This window comes from Bombina bombina, chromosome 6 (genome assembly GCF_027579735.1).
Source record: "Bombina bombina isolate aBomBom1 chromosome 6, aBomBom1.pri, whole genome shotgun sequence".
Classification (NCBI taxonomy): domain Eukaryota; kingdom Metazoa; phylum Chordata; class Amphibia; order Anura; family Bombinatoridae; genus Bombina; species Bombina bombina.
Window position 1 is genome coordinate 427,426,751 of NC_069504.1, and position 18,793 is coordinate 427,445,543.

Consider the following 18,793-nt stretch of genomic DNA (forward strand, 5'->3'; position numbering starts at 1 on the left):
CATGAGGGATGCCCATGTTTTCCAGGTTCCCTTTATTCCGGCCTTCTTCCCCCTCAAGGGCAATGTAGTGGAGTGAAGCTCTAGTGGGTTCTTCTTAGGGACATGTCCAGGATTGGCGATCCCAGGTCTGTGGACAGTTGCTGTGGACATGTTCTAGTTGGCTGCAGCCATAGCACCAGAGTCCGTGCCTCTTAGCCGAAATCATTGCTGGAGTCAGGGCCAGAATGGATGGACTAGGGGCCAGCTGGCGTGCAGCAATTACCGGGGGTCGGGGAATGCTGCAAGGTCCAGCAGGTTTGGGTTGCCTAGTGTCATTGTATTCATCAGTCATCTCAGCGGCAGCCTCCGCGGTCTGGGGCTGTTTGTCCTGAACCCAGTCCCTCACCTCCATCGACACAGAATTGTAAAACTGCTCCAACAGTATTAGCTGCACAGTGGCTTGGCATCCCTGCATCCAGTGGTCTATGACCCCGTGCAATCGATACACCCACTCCACATAAGAATCCTGGTCTACTTTCTTCAGCTCCCAGATTTTGCGACGGTAAGCATCAAGGGTAATGGCATGCCTGGCTAGGAGCGCCTCCCTGACCCTCTCATAGCACATGCTGTCTTTGTCCGGAACAGCTTGGTATGCCTCTGCTGCCTTGCCCGTTAGCTTGCTGGGCAAGATGGGAACCCAGTGCTCAGCTACCACACCTTGTAGGGCACACTGCCTCTCAAAGTCTTGTAAAAACCCATCAATATCCTAAGGTCCAAAAGTGTGGAAGGCCTGAAAAGGCAGTTTGTTCTGCTACCCGTCCATTATTGTTCTGGGGGCCCTACTCCCACTTCCTGTAATTGAAGCTCTGCTAGCTGTATCTGATGAGCATGCTCCTTTTTCTTTTCTCTTTCCAAAGCGAGACAAGTACCTGATAATTTCATTTCTTTCATTATGGTGAGAGTCCACAATCCTCGCCCATTCTTTTTGTTCAGGTGGCCGCAGTACTTGTTTTGCACTTCTTTTGCCCCACTTTATCTTTCCTGCTTTTCTGTTTTCCTCATCTAGTTGACTGTATGTATGACTGAGGATCATGGGAAGTGGGAGGGATTTATAAGTCTGGTGTGTTGGGTATCTTTCGCCTCCTAGTGGTCAGAAGTGGAATTCCCACACGTGATGACTCGTGGACTCTCAGCATCATGAAAGAAAAGAATTTGTCAGGCAAGCATACATTTTATATACTCTTTCTCTGACATATTTTGTGATCTGTCACAGCTCCTATGATTTTAATACTGTATGATAACTTTTTGTATTTGTTTACATATACACATATACAAGCATCATTGCCTGGCTCTTAAACCATTTTATGAATAGTTTCACAATATTCTTAGTCCCCTACATTTCACGTTAAGTGAAAACTATCATAAATAAAAATGCAAAGCAATGCAAAAAAAAGGAACTATATGCATACACATTTATAATTTTGTGTAAAATGTATTCTCTTTACTTTCTCATTAAATTTAATTAAATATAATAGATATATAGATCTGGGATGTTAGATTAAAATAGGTGTTGAAAGGGATAACTAATTTGATTTATACATATTTTCAAAGTCAGATAAAGCTAAACATTGTTTCTGAATGTCTATTTTTTTTTTTTTTTAAACAGTACAAAAATACTGATGGCTCCATAGAGATTTGATCTTATGCTGTAAATGTATCATTTAATTGCTTAGCAAAACAATGTCCTCAATACAATATAAAGCAATGTATTATCTGGAGTTTCTTCTCTTCCTGTCTGGTGAGCACCTTTACTCCTAACTTGGAAAACATCCACTGAGGTCACAAACATGCCACCATAAAGGGACAATGACACAAGCAAGCAAAATTCCTGTAGCAAAAACCTTTCAATTAAGCTGGGCTCTTTCTGTCTTGTATTTACATAGCTTTTCTTTATCCAACACTGCTGACATTTTCAGCATAGATGTCTTTAAAAAGCTAAAAGCAGGAATTCCAAAGATGAAATAATGATAAAGGAGCAGTTTGTTGATAATTTAATGTATTCAAGCACTGTTCATTAAGAACACAATAAATGGTATAAGAAATTACAGCAAAATGTTCCTTTAAAGGGATAGGAAAGTCAAAATTAAACTTGCATGATTCGGATAGTAATTTTAAGACACTTTCTGCTAGATTAAGAGTTGTGCGTTAGGAGGGGTGCGTTAGTTACGTGTACTTTATTTCCACTGCGCACTTTTCATAACGTTAGTATTACGAGTCTCAAAACAACCTCGTAACATGACTACCACGTTTATTTTCTACGCCTAATCACGGCAGCGTTAAACATTCTCCCATAGAGATCAATGATAGCTGAAAAATCCGTGTTTCTTTTATTTAACACTTGATCTTGCGAGAAATACGCACTGCTCTGTCATATTATGTATACCACATAATGCACAACAAAAACACACATCAAATGTACAAACAACAATCACGCAACATAGCACATACGCATTACACATTCACAATCGGAAAAGAAAAAGAATAAATAACATTTACACTAAAAGAGGAATACATAAATACCTTACGATCTTGCAACACGGAACAAAACAACACGAAAAAAGAATTGCACACTCATACACAAACAAAACATTTGCATTCAAGATTACGGAACATTAGTACAAAGAAACATTTACACCACTTTACAAATACGACACCATCACTAATATGTATTTACATTTACAGATAATACTTTCTTTCATGTAATTAGCAAGAGTCCATGAGCTAGTGACGTATGGGATATACATTCCTACCAGGAGGGGCAAAGTTTCCCAAACCTCAAAATGCCTATAAATACACCCCTCACCACACCCACAATTCAGTTTTACAAACTTTGCCTCCGATGGAGGTGGTGAAGTAAGTTTGTGCTAGATTCTACGTTGATATGCGCTCCGCAGCAAGTTGGAGCCCGGTTTTCCTCTCAGCGTGCAGTGAATGTCAGAGGGATGTGAGGAGAGTATTGCCTATTTGAATGCAGTGATCTCCTTCTACTGGGTCTATTTCATAGGTTCTCTGTTATCGGTCGTAGAGATTCATCTCTTACCTCCCTTTTCAGATCGACGATATACTCTTATATATACCATTACCTCTGCTGATTCTCGTTTCAGTACTGGTTTGGCTTTCTACAAACATGTAGATGAGTGTCCTGGGGTAAGTAAATCTTATTTTCTGTGACACTCTAAGCTATGGTTGGGCACTTTGTTTATAAAGTTCTAAATATATGTATTCAAACATTTATTTGCCTTGACTCAGAATATTCAACATTCCTTATTTTTCAGACAGTCAGTTTCATATTTGGGATAATGCATTTGAATTAATCATTTTTTCTTACCTTCAAAAATTTGACTCTTTTTTCCCTGTGGGCTGTTAGGCTCGCGGGGGCTGAAAATGCTTCATTTTATTGCGTCATTCTTGGCGCGGACTTTTTTGGCGCAAAAAATCTTTTCCGTTTCCGGCGTCATACGTGTCACCGGAAGTTGCGTCATTTTTTGACGTTATTTTGCGCCAAAAGTGTCGGCGTTCCGGATGTGGCGTCATTTTTGGCGCCAAAAGCATTTAGGCGCCAAATAATGTGGGCGTATTTTTTGGCGCTAAAACATATGGGCGTCGCTTTTGTCTCCACATTATTTAAGTCTCATTTTTCATTGCTTCTGGTTGCTAGAAGCTTGTTCTTTGGCATTTTTTCCCATTCCTGAAACTGTCATTTAAGGAATTTGATCAATTTTGCTTTATATGTTGTTTTTTCTCTTACATATTGCAAGATGTCTCACATTGCATCTGAGTCAGAAGATACTACAGGAAAATCGCTGTCTAGTGCTGGATCTACCAAAGCTAAGTGTATCTGCTGTAAACTTTTGGTAGCTATTCCTCCGGCTGTTGTTTGTATTAATTGTCATGACAAACTTGTTAATGCAGATAATATTTCCTTTAGTAAAGTACCATTGTCTGTTGCAGTTCCTTCAACATCTAAGGTGCAGAATGTTTCTGATAACATAAGAGATTTTGTTTCTGAATCCATAAAGAAGGCTATGTCTGTTATTTCTCCTTCTAGTAAACGTAAAAAATCTTTTAAAACTTCTCTCCCTACAGATGAATTTTTAAATGAACATCATCATTCTGATTCTGATGACTCTTCTGGTTCAGAGGATTCTGTCTCAGAGATTGATGCTGATAAATCTTCATATTTATTTAAAATGGAATTTATTCGTTCTTTACTTAAAGAAGTACTAATTGCTTTAGAAATAGAGGATTCTGGTCCTCTTGATAGGAATTCTAAACGTTTGGATAAGGTATTTAAAGCTCCTGTGGTTATTCCAGAAGTTTTTCCTGTTCCTAATGCTATTTCTGCAGTAATTTCCAAAGAATGGGATAAATTGGGTAATTAATTTACTCCTTCTAAACGTTTTAAGCAATTATATCCTGTGCCGTCTGACAGATTAGAATTTTGGGACAAAATTCCTAAAGTTGATGGGGCTATTTCTACCCTTGTTAAACGTACTACTATTCCTACGTCAGATGGTACTTCGTTTAAGGATCCTTTAGATAGGAAAATTGAATCCTTTCTAAGAAAAGCTTATCTGTGTTCAGGTAATCTTCTTAGACCTGCTATATCTTTGGCTGATGTTGCTGCAGCTTCAACTTTTTGGTTGGAAACTTTAGCGCAACAAGTAACAGATCATGATTCTCATGATATTATTATTCTTCTTCAGCATGCTAATAATTTTATCTGTGATGCCATTTTTGATATTATCAGAGTTGATGTCAGGTTTATGTCTCTAGCTATTTTAGCTAGAAGAGCTTTATGGCTTAAGACTTGGAATGCTGATATGGCTTCTAAATCAACTCTACTTTCCATTTCTTTCCAGGGTAACAAATTATTTGGTTCTCAGTTGGATTCTATTATCTCAACTGTTACTGGTGGGAAAGGAACTTTTTTACCACAGGATAAAAAATCTAAAGGTAAAAACAGGGCTAATAATAGTTTTCGTTCCTTTCGTTTCAACAAAGAACAAAAGCCTAATCCTTCATCCTCAGGAGCAGTTTCAGTTTGGAAACCATCTCCAGTCTGGAATAAATCCAAGCCTGCTAGAAAGGCAAAGCCTGCTTCTAAGTCCTCATGAAGGTGCGGCCCTCATTCCAGCTCAGCTGGTAGGGGGCAGGTTACGTTTTTTCAAAGAAATTTGGATCAATTCTGTTCACAATCTTTGGATTCAGAACATTGTTTCAGAAGGGTACAGAATTGGTTTCAAGATGAGACCTCCTGCAAAAGAGATTTTTTCTTTCCCGTGTCCCAGTAAATCCAGTGACAGCTCAAGCATTTCTGAATTGTGTTTCAGATCTAGAGTTGGCTGGAGTAATTATGCCAGTTCCAGTTCCGGAACAGGGGATGGGGTTTTATTCAAATCTCTTCATTGTACCAAAGAAGGAGAATTCCTTCAGACCAGTTCTGGATCTAAAAATATTGAATCGTTATGTAAGGATACCAACGTTCAAGATGGTAACTGTAAGGACTATCTTGCCTTTTGTTCAGCAAGGGCATTGTATGTCCACAATAGATTTACAGGATGCATATCTGCATATTCCGATTCATCCAGATCATTATCAGTTCCTGAGATTCTCTTTTCTGGACAAGCATTACCAGTTTGTGGCTCTGCCATTTGGCCTAGCTACAGCTCCAAGAATTTTTACAAAGGTTCTCGGTGCCCTTCTGTCTGTAATCAGAGAACAGGGTATTGTGGTATTTCCTTATTTGGACGATATCTTGGTACTTGCTCAGTCTTTACATTTAGCAGAATCTCATACGAATCGACTTGTGTTGTTTCTTCAAGATCATGGATCGAGGATCAATTTACCAAAAAGTTCTTTGATTCCTCAAACAAGGGTAACCTTTCTGGGTTTCCAGATAGATTCAGTGTTTATGACTCTGTCTTTAACAGACAAGAGACGTCTAAAATTGATTTCAGCTTGTCGAAACCTTCAGTCACAATCATTCCCTTCGGTAGCCTTATGCATGGAAATTCTAGGTCTTATGACTGCTGCATCGGACGCGATCCCCTTTGCTCGTTTTCACATGCGACCTCTTCAGCTCTGTATGCTGAATCAATGGTGCAAGGATTACACAAAGATATCTCAATTAATATCTTTAAAACCGATTGTTCGACACTCTCTAACGTGGTGGACAGATCACCATCGTTTAATTCAGGGGGCTTCTTTTGTGCTTCCGACCTGGACTGTAAGTTCAACAGATGCAAGTCTCACAGGTTGGGGAGCTGTGTGGGGATCTCTGACGGCACAAGGAGTTTGGGAATCTCAGGAGGTGAGATTACCGATCAATATTTTGGAACTCCGTGCAATTTTCAGAGCTCTTCAGTTTTGGCCTCTTCTGAAGAGAGAATCGTTCATTTGTTTTCAGACAGACAATGTCACAACTGTGGCATACATCAATCATCAAGGAGGGACTCAGTCCTCTGGCTATGAAAGAAGTATCTCGAATTTTGGTTTGGGCGGAATCCAGCTCCTGTCTAATCTCTGCGGTTCATATCCCAGGTGTAGACAATTGGGAAGCGGATTATCTCAGTCGCCAAACGTTGCATCCGGGCGAATGGTCTCTTCACCCAGAGGTATTTCTTCAGATTGTTCAAATGTGGGAACTTCCAGAAATAGATCTGATGGCGTCTCATCTAAACAAGAAACTTCCCAGATATCTGTCCAGATCTCGGGATCCTCAGGCGGAGGCAGTGGATGCATTATCACTTCCTTGGAAGTATCATCCTGCCTATATCTTTCCGCCTCTAGTTCTTCTTCCAAGAGTAATCTCCAAGATTCTGAAGGAATGCTCGTTTGTTCTGCTGGTAGCTCCGGCATGGCCTCACAGGTTTTGGTATGCGGATCTTGTCCGGATGGCCTCTTGCCAACCGTGGACTCTTCCGTTAAGACCAGACCTTCTGTCACAAGGTCCTTTTTTTCCATCAGGATCTGAAATCCTTAAATTTAAAGGTATGGAGATTGAACGCTTGATTCTTGGTCAAAGAGGTTTCTCTGACTCTGTGATTAATACTATGTTACAGGCTCGTAAATCTGTATCTAGAGAGATATATTATAGAGTCTGGAAGACTTATATTTCTTGGTGTCTTTCTCATCATTTTTCTTGGCATTCTTTTAGAATACCGAGAATTTTACAGTTTCTTCAGGATGGTTTAGATAAAGGTTTGTCTGCAAGTTCCTTGAAAGGACAAATCTCTGCTCTTTCTGTTCTTTTTCACAGAAAGATTGCTATTCTTCCTGATATTCATTGTTTTGTACAAGCTTTGGTTCGTATAAAACCTGTCATTAAGTCAATTTCTCCTCCTTGGAGTTTGAATTTGGTTCTGGGAGCTCTTCAAGCTCCTCCTTTTGAACCTATGCATTCATTGGACATTAAATTACTTTCTTGGAAAGTTTTGTTCCTTTTGGCCATCTCTTCTGCCAGAAGAGTTTCTGAATTATCTGCTCTTTCTTGTGAGTCTCCTTTTCTGATTTTTCATCAGGATAAGGCGGTGTTGCGAACTTCTTTTGAATTTTTACCTAAAGTTGTGAATTCCAACAACATTAGTAGAGAAATTGTGGTTCCTTCATTATGTCCTAATCCTAAGAATTCTAAGGAGAAATCATTGCATTCTTTGGATGTTGTTAGAGCTTTGAAATATTATGTTGAAGCTACTAAGTCTTTCCGAAAGACTTCTAGTCTATTTGTTATCTTTTCCGGTTCTAGAAAAGGCCAGAAAGCTTCTGCCATTTCTTTGGCATCTTGGTTGAAATCTTTAATTCATCTTGCCTATGTTGAGTCGGGTAAAACTCTGCCTCAGAGGATTACAGCTCATTCTACCAGGTCAGTTTCTACTTCCTGGGCGTTTAGGAATGAAGCTTCGGTTGATCAGATTTGCAAAGCAGCAACTTGGTCCTCTTTGCATACTTTTACTAAATTCTACCATTTTGATGTATTTTCTTCTTCTGAAGCAGTTTTTGGTAGAAAAGTACTTCAGGTAGCGGTTTCAGTCTGAATCTTCTGCTTATGTTTTCCATTAAACTTTATTTTGGGTGTGGATTATTTTCAGCAGGAATTGGCTGTCTTTATTTTATCCCTCCCTCTCTAGTGACTCTTGTGTGGAAAGATCCACATCTTGGGTAATCATTATCCCATACGTCACTTGCTCATGGACTCTTGCTAATTACATGAAAGAAAACATAATTTATGTAAGAACTTACCTGATAAATTCATTTCTTTCATATTAGCAAGAGTCCATGAGGCCCGCCCTTTTTTTGTGGTGGTTATGATTTTTGTATAAAGCACAATTATTCCAATTCCTTATTTTATATGCTTTCGCACTTTTTTATCACCCCACTTCTTGGCTATTCGTTAAACTGAATTGTGGGTGTGGTGAGGGGTGTATTTATAGGCATTTTGAGGTTTGGGAAACTTTGCCCCTCCTGGTAGGAATGTATATCCCATACGTCACTAGCTCATGGACTCTTGCTAATATGAAAGAAATGAATTTATCAGGTAAGTTCTTACATAAATTATGTTTTTGGACAGTGTTATGCAAAACGATCACTATGACATCATTGCATTATACACATTCCACAAATACTAACTCAACATGAGCATGCGCAAATTCACACAACTAATACACATTGCACACATACTAATTACAAAGCACACCTGAACCTCCTTTACTTTGCAAACCGGTACATCATTAAACATTTACATAGGGTATATAAGCATGCTACAAGCATGGCTTCTTTGACTGTGTTGCTGGAGGATTTGGTGAGATTAGAGAGATTTACTGGTATTGTGAGAGTTAGTGTTAGTTAGTGAGTGAGTTAGTGGTAGTGTGAGATAGTGAGTTAGTTTGTGGTAGTGTAAGATAGTGAGAGAGCAGTAGTGAGCGAGAGTTTGTTTGGGTGAGTGTGCAAGTGTACTTAACACATTCAATACATGCATACACTCTATACCCGTCCCCTCTCATACTACACTCCATATTCCATTCCCTGTAAGCCCATACCCATCCCATAGTTAGCTTTTGTTTACATATCCTCATTTTAGTCTTTTTCTACATTTTTGTCTGTTTAATACTCCTTACCTTCTTTTATTTATATCCCTTTCACACTTTGAGCACTTTTTTTTTATTTTTGTTATTTATTTTGACCCCCTTTCATTTGGACACATTCACTTTTTGTTTGAGTATATCGGGAGGGGGGGGATAGGGTGCAGATTAGCCCGCAGCTATTAGAGCTCATCAGACAGGAAGTCCTGTTAGGCAGGAGAGGGGGAGGGGGATGGGGAGAGGAAGAAGAACAGGACAGGAAGGGGGGAGGAAGCGGTGGGTGAACCCGGCCACTTTGTTCAAGATGAAGAAGTGGCTGGGCCCAGTGGAGGGCAGTGTAGAGCTTTACAGTCCAGGAAACAGAGGCTCACATCACAGGGGAAAGCCAAGCTGACTAGGGAGGCGAGATATATTATGGATGAGAAGGAGGCCCTCAATAGAGGCTTATATGGAGAGGGCTAGGAGGCTGCAGGCTCAGAAGACCACCCCTAAGGAGAAGAGGAAGCTATGACTGGAGATCAGGGATGCCGTTAATGCAGTGGGGGGTCCATAACAGGGATGTCAAATCCATACAGCATCGCTACCGGGACTGCAAAATGGAACTCAAAAGAAAGCTTTCGAGGGAGAACCAATATCTAACAGGGACCGGTGGCGGTCCTGAAATGATCGTGGAATATTCCCGATGGGAGGAAATTTTGCGTCCCAGCATCTCCGAGGTGACCATAGTTGGTATTGGAGGAGTCAATACCGGGAACCTGCCACTCTAATCTTCCGGTAAGCTCATTTAATAATCTCTTTACATCAAAAATAAATAATGTGTTTAAGGATATGATTAACGCAATTACGTTTTTTAGACATTATTACGTAAACGCATTCACAATTACCTTGTGAAAGTTGCATTTCACGAAAAAAGCCATCACATTGGTATCTAGTCTACAGATTAGGTTTGCATTTTAACAGACTGAAAACAAACGCAAAAACACATTCAGATTGACCATATAGATATCCGAAACACAGTTTGGAAAATGCGGAAATCGTATCGATTGTTGTATATGAAAGTCTATTAATGAGGCTGCCTTTGTAATTCTATTGTAAGCAAAAGCATTTACATCTTTATTTGGAACTGTGCTAATATCTCGATTTCTTTCTTTTTACAATATACAGAGTCTGAGCCCGGGGATGAGGCAGCACAGAACCCACAGGCTCCTCCTTCACCCAGGTATGAGAGTGGTGCAGATGACTCGCCACCTCAGGGAGACATGGAAGACATTCCTCTATCCTCATCCTCTGAAGAAGCCCCCACTGCAGAAGAAATCCCAGCAGCAGCCCCTCCTGCACCAGCAGCTACTCAGGAGGAGATAGCAGAGCTGCAGATATTAAGAGATTTTCTGGAAGAGATGCGTGCCTCCCGGAGGGAACAGGCAGAAAGCAGAATCCAGCTGACGGAAGCAATTAATGAGATTCGACAAGACCAAAGAGAGCTTCGCCAAGACCAAAGAGAGATCTTGCATACTCTGAAAGATATATTGCAGGTCCTCCGGAAGGCGCATAACACACCATCTGCTGCTGGGCCATCTGATCCTGGGCCATCTGCTGCTGGACCATCTGCTCCTGGCCCTCCTCCATCTCATCCTCAATCTTCTCCTCAGCCGGGTGATCCCATTACTCCTCCTTCCCCTCTTCCCCAAACATCTCTGATGAGAACTCGTCGGAGGGGGCAGTTGCCCCCGCAGAGCCTCAGTCTCGTGGGAAGAGGGGGAAGGAAGAGGAAGTTAGTATGTATGTATATATATATATATATATATATATATATATAGTTATTTAATGTTTAATGGATAGGTATGTGATGATGTGGTCTTCTTACACTTGTGGAGCACACTCTGTATATAATCTGCTTCTATGGGACCGGGTCCATGGAGGCAGATTGTTTGCAGAGTGTGTTTTACAAGTGTGTGGAGACCACATCATCACATACCTATCCTTGTTGATTACATTGGTTGGTTTCTGTGATGTGATGTGATGTCCAAACTGTTTCCCTAATCTCCAAAAAAATGACCATTACAATTATACATGATGGCATATCACTGTTTTGATGCCAACAACACAGCTTAAAGGGACAGTCATAACATTAATTATTGTTGGTTACAAAGAAAACACTTTATTACGCATTATCAAGTTTGGAAAAACAAGACTTAGAGAAATACACCCTTTACTTCTGTGATTAACCTTGTATCTATGCCTCTGAAAAATGACCAGTTATTTCTGTTCTTTTGACAGACCGGCATTTCAGCCAATCACTGATCAATCCAGGGTAACTATACTGCATGAGCTCAAAAATAATGCCCCCTAGTAGTCAAAATGCATTCAGATTAGATGCACTCTTCAAGCTCGAAGAAATGAGCAGATGTACCTCCTAGGGGCGCGATCCAATATAGATCGCAGTTTGCGGCGCAAGCGAGGGAACCGGCGTCGCCCGCAGTTTCAGCTCGCAACTCGAGCCATCCCATATAAGTCGCCGTCAGATGCTAACATGCCGTAAGTCTGACAAACCAGCGATGTCCAGAAATCTGCGCAAGTACAAATTTCTGGCGTCGCCAGTGACTTGCGCCACGTTAGAAACTGCCGGCGCCTATAAAACCTGACTAAAGTCTAAAACACCCGCACTGTCTAACACGCCTCCTAAACATAGCTCGACACGTCTAACCCTCTATCCGCTATCCCCCCTCACTATCCTAACAATAAAAAAGCTATTAACCCCTAAACCGCCGCTCCCGTACCCCGCCGCAACCTAATAAAGTTAACCCCTAAACCGCCGCTCCCGTACCCCGCCGCCAGCTATATTATATCTATAACCCCCTAAAGTGAGCCCCTAACACCGCCGCCATCTATATTATATCTATAACCCCCTAAAGTGAGCCCCTAACACCGCCGCCATCTATATTAAAATTATTAACCCCTAATGTAAGCCCCTTACACCGCCGCCATCTCTATTAAAATGATTAACCCCTAATTTAATCTACCTACCCCGCCGCCAGCTATATTATCTATATTAACCCTAAGTATATTATAGTTAATATAGTTATTACATTATGTATATTAACTATATTAACCCTAATTATATTAGGGTTAATATAGTTAATATAGTATTTATATTAACTATATTAACTCTATCTAACCCTAACACCCCTAACTAAATTTATATTAAATTAATCTAATTCATTTATAAACTAAAATATTCCTATTTAAATCTAAATACTTACCTATAAAATAAACCCTAAGATAGCTACAATATAATTAATAATTACATTGTAGCTATGTTAGGGTTAATATTTATTTTACAGGTAAATTGTTAATTATTTTAACTAGGTATAATAGATATTAAATAGTTATTAACTATTTAATATCTACCTAGTTAAAATAATTACCCAATTACCTGTAAAATAAATCCTAACCTAAGTTACAAATACACCTACACTATCAATAAATTTAATAAACTACAAACATCTATCTAAAAATACAATTAAATTAACTAAACTAAATTACAATAAAAAACCAAACACTAAATTACAAAAAATAAAAAAAAGATTACAAGATTTTTAAGCTAATTACACCTATTCTAAGCCCCCTAATAAAATAATAAACCCCCAAAATAAATAAAATTCCCTGCCCTATTCTAAATTAAACAAATTTCAAAGCTCTTTACCTTACCAGCCCTTAAAAGGGCCTTTTGTGGGGCATGCCCCAAAGAATTCAGCTCAGCTCTTTTGCATACAACAAATACAATCCCCCCCCCCCCATTACAACCCACCACCCACATACCCCTATTCTAAAACCACCCAAACCCCCCTTAAAAAAGCCTAACACTACCCCCCTGAAGATCTCCCTACCTTGTCTTCACCACACCGGGCCGAACTCCTGATCCGATCCGGGCGATGTCTTCCTCCAAGCGGCAAAGAAGAATTCTTCCTCCGGCGATTTCTTCCTCCGGCGACGTCTTCCTCCAAGCGGCAGCAAAGTCTTCATTCTTCCGGCGGCATCTTCAATCTTCTTTCTTCGCTCCGCCGCCGCGGAGCATCCATCCCGGCCGACTGCTGTACTACGAATAAGGTACCTTTAAATGACGTCATCCAAGATGGCGTCCGCCGAATTCCGATTGGCTGATAGGATTCTATCAGCCAATCGGAATTAAGTTAGAAAAATCTGATTGGCTGATTGAATCAGCCAATCAGATTCAAGTTCAATCCGATTGGCTGATCCAATCAGCCAATCAGATTGAGCTCGCATTCTATTGGCTGTTCCGATCAGCCAATAGAATGCGAGCTCAATCTGATTGGCTGTTCGGATCAGCCAATCGGATTGAACTTGAATCTGATTGGCTAATTCAATCAGCCAATCAGATTTTTCTAACTTAATTCCGATTGGCTGATAGAATCCTATCAGCCAATCGGAATTCGGCGGACGCCATCTTGGATGACGTCATTTAAAGGTACCTTATTCGTAGTACAGCAGTCGGCCAGGGTGGATGCTTCGCGGCGGCGGAGCGAAGAAAGAAGATTGAAGATGCCGCCGGAAGAATGAAGACTTTGCTGCCGCTTGGAGGAAGACTTCGCCGGAGGAAGAATTCTTCTTTGCCGCTTGGAGGAAGACATCGCCGGAGGAAGAATTCTTCTTTTCCGCTTGGAGGAAGACATCGCCCGGATCGGATCAGGAGTTCGGCCCGGTGTGGTGAAGACAAGGTAGGGAGATCTTCAGGGGGTAGTGTTAGGCTTTTTTAAGGGGGGTTTGGGTGGTTTTAGAATAGGGGTATGTGGGTGGTGTGTTGTAATGGGGGGGGATTGTATTTGTTGTATGCAAAAGAGCTGAATTCTTTGGGGCATGCCCCACAAAAGGCCCTTTTAAGCGCTGGTAAGGTAAAGAGCTTTGAAATTTGTTTAATTTAGAATAGGGCAGGGAATTTTTTTTATTTTGGGGGTTTATTATTTTATTAGGGGGCTTAGAATAGGTGTAATTAGCTTAAAAATCTTGTAATCTTTTTTTTATTTTTTGTAATTTAGTGTTTGTTTTTTTTTGTAATTTAGTTTAGTTAATTTAATTGTATTTTTAGATAGATGTTTGTAGTTTATTAAATTTATTGATAGTGTAGGTGTATTTGTAACTTGGGTTAGGATTTATTTTACAGGTAATTGGGTAATTATTTTAACTAGGTAGATATTAAATAGTTAATAACTATTTAATAGCTATTATACCTAGTTAAAATAATTAACAATTTACCTGTAAAATAAATATTAACCCTAACATAGCTACAATGTAATTATTAATTATATTGTAGCTATCTTAGGGTTTATTTTATAGGTAAGTATTTAGATTTAAATAGGAATATTTTAGTTTATAAATGAATTAGATTAATTTAATATAAATTTAGTTAGGGTTAGATAGAGTTAATATAGTTAATATAAATACTATAGTAACTATATTAACTATATTAACCCTAATATAATTAGGGTTAATATAGTTAATATATATAATGTAATACCTATATTAACTATAATATACTTAGGGTTAATATAGATAATATAGCTGGCGGCGGGGTAGGTAGATTAAATTAGGGGTTAATCATTTTAATAGAGATGGCGGCGGTGTAAGGGGCTTACATTAGGGGTTAATAATATTAATATAGCTGGCGGCGGTATAGGGGGATTAGATTAGGGGTTAATAATTTTTATATAGGTGGCGGCGGTGTAAGGGGTCAGATTAGGGGATAGATAAGGTAGATGGCGGCGGTTTTAGAGGCTCACAGTAGGGGGTTAGTTTATGTAGATGGCGGCGGGGTCCGGGAGCGGCGGTTTAGGGGGTAATAACTTTATTAGGGATTTCGGGGGGGGGGGGTCGCGGTTGACAGGGAGATAGACATTGCGCATGCGTTAGGTGTTAGGTTTATTTTAGCAGCCAGTTTAGGGAGTTACGGGGCTCCAATAGTCAGCGTAAGGCTTCTTACGGCTGCTTTTTGTGGCGAGGTGAAAATGGAGTAAGTTTTCTCCATTTTCGCCACGTAAGTCCTTACGCTGCATATTGGATACCAAACTGCGCGGGTTTGGTATACCTGCCTATGGCCCAAAAAACTACGGGCGACGGCAGAAATATACGGGCGTAACTTCTAGGTTACGCCGTATATGTGATACCAAACCCGCGCAAATATTGGCGTCGCCGGCTTTTGCGGGCGACGATTTATATCGGATCGACCCCTATGTTTAGATATCAACTAAGAACACCAACAGAACTAAGATAAATTGGTGATAAAAGTTTGCGATATATTTTTATAAAATTTGCATTTTTTGAGATTTAAATCATTACTGTTTTGCTTGACTTGACTGTCCCTTTAAACAAGAACATATGCTAACATATACTAATCCTTAGGGATTGTTGGTATATCTACACCTACTTGTTCAAACAAGAAAATATTTGATTCGGATACTAAGCCAGTATGCCATATTTCTCTTGACGTGTTAAATAAAGTCTATTTTCTTAAAGTTACATTATTGTGTTTTGAATTATTTAAGAAAGACATTTCATTTAGAAGGAATCTGGTTTCATGTCCTTTTAAGAGTTACATTAGAAATATATGCTCACAGTAATATATTTGGAGATTAACAATGTGGGAGTCATACATGACACAATACTGAGCATTTACATTAAAGGAACAGTATACACTCATTTTCATAGAACTGCAAGTAATAGACACTACTATAAAGAACAAGATGCCCAGATACTGATATAAAAATCCATGAGAAAGCGGTTTAAAGACTTACTTGAAACTCTGTTTAGCTCTGTTGAAAAGTTAGCTGGAAAGCCACATTGCAAGTGGGAAATAAAACACTACCCACTCCCCCTTCTTTTGCATATGAAAAGACCCTTTACACAAACAGGAGCAAGCTGGTGAAGGTAGCTGACAGTATTTACATCAAACTTTGGGGCTTGGTTAGGAGTCTGAAAATCACAGCAATGGTATTTAAAAATAAGCAAAACTATACATTTAAAAAAAAAAATATGGGCTATATAAATAGATCTACAAAACATATATAATAAGAAAAAATGAGTGTATAATGTCCCTTTACGAAAAAAGATCAGGACATAACATCTAGAATAAGTAGGCATCACATATATTTATCATATGATAAAGGTCAATGCATATTGATTACTTGATTCAAATACAAAAGCTCATCTTTAGGAATTAGATATGTAGAAAACACAACACAGAAATTATTTATAAAAAGGAAAATATTGTTGACAAACATATTAAACAAGATGGAGTATATTCATGGATTTGCACTTGCCTCAAAATATATTATGCAGAAAAAACATATTGCCTTCATTTGTTTCTTCAACGAGACAGCCATCAAAAGAGATTTTTGTGTTCTTTATCAGCTATGGTTCAACAATGTACATGATTGACACAATCCATACTCGTCATGGTTTTAAACTTGTCTTCTCATTCACAAACGTGGGTTACGTGCAAAATCAAATATTGCGGGGCAACGTAATCCAATCAGACAGATTTAACACCTTGGCATGTGACGTCTTAAGCAACATGGCGCATCCGAGATTGCGTAAAAACGGCATCCAATCAAAGGCGCATCCGAGATCGCATAAAAACGGCATCCAATCCAATAACTCATTTTACAGCTTGGCATGTGACGTCTTAAGCAACATAGCGCATCCAAGATCGCGTAAAAACGGCATCCAATCCAATAACTCATTTTACAGCTTGGCATGTGACGTCTTAAGCAACATAGCGCATCCAAGATCGCGTAAAAACGGCATCCAATCCAATAACTCATTTTACAGCTTGGCATGTCAATAAGAAACGTTTTTATATTTTAATAACTAGTATGTGCTATATTGTTATCTATGAATGTCACGCTAGATAATGTAATTCTGTGATATATGAAATAGAATCCATTGTTGGTAATAAGGATGTATTTCATTAGAATCGGAGGATTTTGAACTATTTAGCAAGCATTTTATGTTACACGATTATGAACGACATTGCAATTTGAACTTCATTTTCTAATTTAAGTTTAATCTTTTGATGAAATGTGTTTAGAGGTAATCTCGAGAGCAGAAAAGTACGATCTTCTAACGGCTGATTGGTGGCTACATATATATACCGATTGTCATTGGTTCACCTATGTGTTCATTTAGAAACCAGTAGTGCCCTGCTGCTCCTTAAACAAATGATACAAAGAGACTGAAGCAAAATTGAGAATTTATGGAAAGAAAATTCGTATGTTATACATAAATGAGAAAATAGATTATTGTGTTTCATGTCCCTTTAAATGAGAAATAATGCTACAAGATACATTATGAAAATCGGGATTAGTTATACATTATATGTTACCTATAGCTATGGTGTCCATCTTTACGCTTTAAAAAGGGACACATGAGAAATACATATGTCAGGGATGTTTTCAGATATGTTTAAGGATTCATTTGGAATAAGAATAATGACACATGTATCTATTAGATGTGTCACTTATTCAAGTTAAATATGGTCAGCCTACCTATAGCAATATGTTGTTGGATCATTAAACAGAAACAATAATAAGAGAAAGATATTAATCAGCTAAAATATGCGCATTACACACAGTGATTGCTTTTGTTAGACTACTACAATAAGATATAAGTGAAATTGGAATACATGTGCTGTCAACATTCAAATAATAGTCTGTTTTAAACAGATTATATGTCTATGTTGATGTAAAAAGGACAAAAATACATTAGAAACGAATATCCATTCATTAAGAATTGTGGTCCGCATCACTTAATGGGGCATGAAATACAAACAATTAAGTTCAGGATTCACAGAGAGGATACTATTTCCATCAAATTCATAATTTACATTGATTATCTCAGTTTAATAATCTTGGGATAATTTGTTAAAGATGCATCAATTCACGAATAGTTCAGAAATGAACACATGGATGAGCCAACAAAAACATATATATATATATATATCAAAATAACAAGAGTATTGCATTGAGCAATGATACATTTTTATTGGACTAACTATACATTTATTAGTTGACAAGCTTTCGGAAGAGTTCCTTCCTTTATCAAGTCTAAAGCAATACTGACCAATTCAATGGAATTTACAGATTATATCTTAAAACACAGAATAGCTAAGAAGACAGAAAGTGCAGGGAGAGGAGGAGGTGTCGTAAAAATCATGAGGGGGGCTTAGGTAACAGGCAGACAGTGTCCAGTGTAGGAGAACAGACAGGGGAAATATATAGCTTTACATAGAGCATATACTGACATAAAGTTATATATCAACATTGAATCAATATCTATAAAGATGTGAAATTGTATATACAGGGGGAATACAAAAGTTAAAAAAAAAGACAAAAAGTGTGGACATAGGCTTACCTGTGTACCTATGTATAAAGAATGTGAAATATACCATGTAATTGACTAAATGAAGGTACATTACAAAAAAATTTTGATAATGTGTTAAGAATCCAGAGTCCACATTTAGTCCAGAATTAAACAGGTTGAAGTGCATTATCATTTTCATTTCAAAGGTTTTTCTTTCCATGGTGTTTTTGAAGTTGCCTCTGAGAATTTTGATTTTGAGGTTTTGGATGGAGTGGTCAGGTTGGGTGAAATGGTGACCAACA